This window comes from Argiope bruennichi, chromosome 3, assembly GCF_947563725.1.
Source record: "Argiope bruennichi chromosome 3, qqArgBrue1.1, whole genome shotgun sequence".
Classification (NCBI taxonomy): Eukaryota; Metazoa; Arthropoda; class Arachnida; order Araneae; family Araneidae; genus Argiope; species Argiope bruennichi.
The window spans coordinates 81657992-81663991 of NC_079153.1; the positions used below are offsets into that span (position 1 = coordinate 81657992).

Below are 6000 nucleotides of genomic sequence, written 5' to 3' on the forward strand. Positions count from 1 at the left end.
TTTATTAGATGTATTATGAATCTAAAATTAATTGTCGATAACATTTGTGACCGCTTTTCACTAAGCAGGGTAAAATCGTGCCAACCAACTAAAAATTCTCCAAAACTCCGCCATTTTAGATCCCTAAAAAATTGCAAATAACTGTTTTGGTTGAAAAGATTGCATATGCGTCCCCCCCCCCTCCAAATCGCCCATTAAAAATTATACTTTCGCGAATAGATATTAATCGTAAATCGGGGCAGATTGTGAGAATTAACTCAATTGACCTATATCCAGTGTAATATACCTACTATATTCCTTCAGTCAAAATTAAAAATTTGTTATTATTAAAAATTGAAAAATAACTTTTGTATTTAAAAAGGTATAGGATTGTTTTCACAGTAACTAAGAACCAAACAATCTCCGATCTTCAGTATTAAATCTGGACTGAAACACAAAGAAAAAAATTGTATGTAATAAGAATTAAAGCATCGAATATAACAGGAAAATTTCATCGAAAGGTAATAAATGATGCTAGTTAAAATATAATCGAAAACTTTTTAAAGAATGTTTTTGAAAATATTACTTACCAAAATGGCATCAATGTTATTTTTCTGCATATCATCCTTTAACATCTTGTATACACCTTTTCCAGTACGTTGGGAATTCAGCGGATATAAAATGAAATGCTCCCGACTTGTTTTTCATCCGAAGATAATCATCTTATTATATGTGTCGGTAAGACTTAAAATTAATTTTCGGTTTTCTAGCCATACATACCAAAATAGTGCCAATAGTAAGAAATTCGCTAAACTCCGCCATCTTTTTTGGCTACCAGAAATGACAACAAATGGCTTTTAGGTTTGCAATAATAATGTCACAATTGTATTTGGCCAGAAATCGTCTCCAAATAATTCAACTTAGGTAAAGCCAGAGAGTCTAAACAAAAGGCTGTTTGAAAGCTGCAACATCTAGATTATGGAAAGGATGTTGGAGGAGTGTCCAAAAGAGCTTCTTTAATATTTCTTTAGTTTCACTAGCTGTATAATACTGAAGAGAAAACAGATCAGAATGGAGCATCTGTTGGATTGATATGCTTCACCGGCAAATGTTAAGATTAATGCTCAGTTTCTCGCCAATCATGTAAATAGCGCTACACTTCCAAAAACACGCTAAAAGCCCGCCATTCTTGGTTGGCTACAAGATACGGCGATAAATACACTAAGATAAAACTGTCACGTTTATATTTGTCGAAAAATAACCTCAAAATATTCAATTTTGTCGAATTGAGATTCATCTTAATTTGGACTTTTAACCTTCTTCTAAAATTAACAATAGTCTTCTGCGTTGATCTTTCGTTTTCAATGAAGGAAATAGATGCACACGATGTCTCGCAAATTTCACTCCAATCACACTTGTTCTCGTGCAACGATTATGAGTAGAATTTTCGTTAAAACTAACAAATATTACACATTTTTTTTTTTTTTTTTTTTTGCCAATCTCCGCCTAATCGAGTCAAACAGTAAAAAATTCGCCAAATATCACCTAAAGAATACAGTTAGATTAATCACCTTTTTTAAAAAAAATACAGTTTGGCGATAGTGCAGTATTTTTAGTTGAACCAAGTTTTCAATCACTTCACGGCAATTTTTAAACATTTTATGTCATTTGTTTGCTTGATTTCATTAATGAATTCAACATTAAATCTTTGACAAATTACAACATGCTTGATTTTTTTTTATTTAAGATTAAATGTACTTAAGATGGGTTTACACTCGGCTAGTTATAAGTCGGCCAGTAAGACAACGCATGTACAGAAAGGGATTGAGGTAAAAGTGAATTATAGTTTGCCCAATGCTGCGCCAACAATGCCAAATCGCCAATAAAGATGGCTGACAAAATAAACAAATACTTCCGCGGAACAGTTACGGTTGCCGAAAGCATCTGTAGAAGACACCGGGCAGAATTTTTTAACTTAAGAAAACATCCTACGGCTTCGCTTTCAGTGGGAGCGGGAACCTAGTAGCTTCGCTAGCACATTTAACACAAGGACTGTATGGATAACAGAAACAGTACATAACCAAAGAAAAGAAAGAACGGAGAAAGAAGCAATCGGAACATTCTCCATACAAAACTTCAAACAAACATCCTTTTCCCAACTTCATCAAGTAAAAAAATATATTCCATCCATCATCTATTCTGCCGGTCGGTTCGATATCAAACCATTCTCAATACAAAATTTCAAACAAGCATCCTTTCCTAACTTCATCAACTCGTAAAAAAAAATATATTTATATACAAATTTAACTCACCCTTCATTCATTCTACAGGTTCGAAATACTCCCGAGGTAACAAATTATGAAGGAAACCAACCGAAATAACACCAAAAGAATTACGAGAACTGCGAAGATTCCATTGCAGCTATATTTTAAAGTGAGAATGCAGACGATTTTTTAAAACGCATACTGACAATTGAAAATTGCTAAAGAATACATATTTTCTTTTCGTATTCACATTAAAGAATAAAATAACTTTTAATTAAAAGATTAACTTTTTTTATTTAATAAACTTTTAATTATAATAAAGAACAAAATTAAAATCTTTAATCGATATTTTTTAAATATTTTAAATTTAACATTTTTCATAATATAGTTGTAGTTTATGTACAATTCAACTATTGCAAAAAGTAGTAAACAAAACAGCATTAGGGTTGCTAGAAGAGCGTTCCGATGGGTTACAATATTGGCGACAAACTCGGGGACACACTATTCTTCACTTTATCCGGGATTGAATTGCAATTTATGTTTGCCATGATTTCATAAGATAGATTCAGGCATTCCATGCTTGGCTATAAATTGTGTTTTGGCGTGCCTGAATTTTACTTTTTTTACTGTGTATCGTATTAAAATATGGATATTTACACAAAGAAACATTGTTAAAAAAAAAAAAAAGGACAACATACTTAAATTTGCAAAACTATAGATATAAAAATTGGCACATAAAATGAAAAGAAAACAACAACAACAACCTTGCATCAGAAAGAACAAAAAGCAAAAAAGGTCAGAATGAATCTATGATAAGTGACCAATTTTTTCACGCCAAAAAAAGTCACCAAATTCTATAAACGCATACGCAGTAAGAAATAAAATGCAATACAGCGGCATGTTGTTGTCCCATCGGCACAAGTACTTCCCATGGACTGAACGGCATTGTTCAGAATTTCTACGCATGCGCTGCCTACTTGTAGTCTTATAACTGACCGAGTGCAAACCCACTTTATTTATGTTCACTCATCGAATTAACAAATGAATCAACATGAAAAAAATATAATGATGCCAAATGATAATTGAAATTTTAAATAGTTTACCACATTCGTTATAGTAACATATTTACAGTCGTCAGCTGTTATTTTTTTTAAAGAACGTTTGAAACTGAATTACCCTTATAAGTTTTTTTTTACTTTATTAGCTTATTAAATGGGGAAAGATCATAAAAAATTACAATTAGAAAAATCATTAATGAAATAAATATTATTAAAGCATAAATGCACCATTCATTTCTCAAAAATTATTATTCAAAATTTCTATTGCTATACCATTTTATCAATTAAACGTAAAATTTCTATGAAATTTGAGATTTTGAATTTTTTGTATTACCACTTTCTATTCTTATTTGTTCAGTGAAAGAAATTGCGATGCTGGTATTTTCATGTTCAACGAGCTAAAACCTCAAATTCAGTTTGAAAATTGAAAATCAGAACAAATAAATAATCTGAAAAAAAGATCAGGCTGTAGTACTTACCGACTTTAAATAATCTTCCAACAATGATGATTCAATAAATTAATATTTATATCATGGTTGAGATATTAGTTGATAACTAATTTGTCAAAGGCGTGGCTAGCAAAAATAAAATTATCAGATTTAGTAATCTAGCTATCAACCATTTTCACACAATTTTGAATTTTTGATGATAATGAGTCAAAAAAATCCTTTTAAAAAAACCACTCAAGGCAATGTGTGCCTTCTTTTTGAAAAGAAAGAAATATTCCTACCCGCACCTGTTCCCACCACTTCCGTCAACAGTTGTCTGCAATCAGAGATGCATAGCAAATTACAGAAAACATATCTAATCAATCAAATGCCCAAGGCCAATTAGGAGGAGGGAATCTTTTTTATCTCTGACATTAACACTTCTACATTTTTAACATGTGCATAGGCGTTCGTTCGTTAGCAATCTGTCTTACACAAAGGTAGCAGTTTGCAATCGTTCGATGCTTTCCTTAAAGGCATATATGGCCTTGAAAAGGTGAAAAAAAAGTACAATTTATGTAAACTTATCGTGCCCGGCGTGTAAAATATCACAAAATATGTGAACATTATAATACTAGATTAATGCCTTATTTATCAAACAAAACAGTTTGTAAGAGTGATTTCTTTAGGCGTTTTCAAAAATATACGTTTATCAAAGTCTAAGATTTTGAAGTAATAGAAAGGTAATAAATTGCCCATGACCAACATTTTAAGTTCTTTTTATTAATCTAATTTTTTCATTCCAATAATTAAAAAAATAATTTTAATTTTCAGTAAACTAGCATTCTTTGTAATTATTAGTTTTATAAACTCAAAATGCATTTTCTGATGAATTCAAAGCCAAGCTTTCAATGAGATTTGAAAGCAACATTTTCTATACTAAATGTATTTGTCGATTTGCATTTAATGTTAAATTTTTTCAAGTACTTCACAACTATTTTAAAAGTTTTTTTTTTTTTTAACATTATCACATTTTGTTTTCTTTCTTATTAACTAAAGCAATTGACACACGCACAAAGAAAGAAAGAGAGAAAGAAGGAACAGCTTGGAATTAAAAATAATGCTTTACGTTGAATACATCCCCTAAATGTATTATCAGACACTGTAATTTGATATTTTTTAGAGATATCAACAGATAATAAATGTCTAAACTGGCCTTGAATCATTCATTAGCGAAAAAATATAATAAAAAAAACATTTGAAATTGTCTCAACTTTTCTCTTCCTCTATTATTATAATATTGGAATGCTGTAATTCAAAAAACGCAAGTAGAGATAAACTAATGTACCTACCAAAGTAGTATTTTACATCGCACGAAACAGGGCAAAAATATACCATTTTTTTTGTGTGTGTGTTCAGTTTCATCCTAGATCAATGGAATTTGCATTATCCTTAAATAACCAGAAAATATTGAGATTATGTCAAATTAACAAAAAATTACGAAAATAAAATTTGAAAATGTTATTTTAATATTAAATATTTTATGATATTTAATGCTGAAAAGTGAAATTATTTCACGAAACTAATTTTGTTAATCTATTCTAATCTAAAAATCTTTGTTGAAATCTAATTTTAAAGCCAATTTATGAAGGAAGATAAATTGATTTCATCTTAATTTATAAATTAAAATATCTTGATTTCGGCAGATTTTTAAATTGTAAATAAACAGATTTCAGATTTAAATTATAAAAAAAAATATCATAAATACTGTTTCAAGATTTAAAATTTGTATTTAGTAGCAAATTCTTCGAATAAAAGGGAATTAATTTACAGTAATATACCATTACATAGGAACGCATATTTAACAAGCAAAAATTGTTCCCAAATCGCATTCGCGATGCGATAAAACGGTAAACGAAACGATTTTTTTCCATTGGAATCCATGTAAAACAGGAGAATGCGTTTCATTTCGAAAAAAATACTAAAACTTATACTAACATAATTTATTATTTGAAATGTATGGTTTTTTTTATAAGAAAATTGCATAAAAACATTTATGTTCAGCTGCGCTTCAAAATTCGGTAAAAATCAAATAGATCATTATAATCAAATGAATTAATGAATTTAATGAATATATGACCCTCGAGTAAGACTTCACAGACCTCTCAAACCTATTTGAGTCGCGGTCAACAACGCCAGTTAAGGTTTCTTTCTTGTAAATATCAAGTTTCTCTTCAAACAAGAGCTCAACACAAACTGATACTAGCCATT

General features: G+C 29.9%; 1 long non-coding RNA gene across 1 annotated transcript in view; it reads right to left on the bottom strand.

Moving 5' to 3' along the window:
- Positions 1-3854, bottom strand: part of LOC129962671 (uncharacterized) — a 29266-nt gene extending 25412 nt beyond the window's left edge. The window contains exon 1 of the long non-coding RNA XR_008783939.1: positions 3781-3854. This is a non-coding gene — a long non-coding RNA (uncharacterized LOC129962671). The remainder of the gene's footprint in view (positions 1-3780) is intronic.
- Between the last annotated feature and the right edge of the window lie 2146 nt (positions 3855-6000).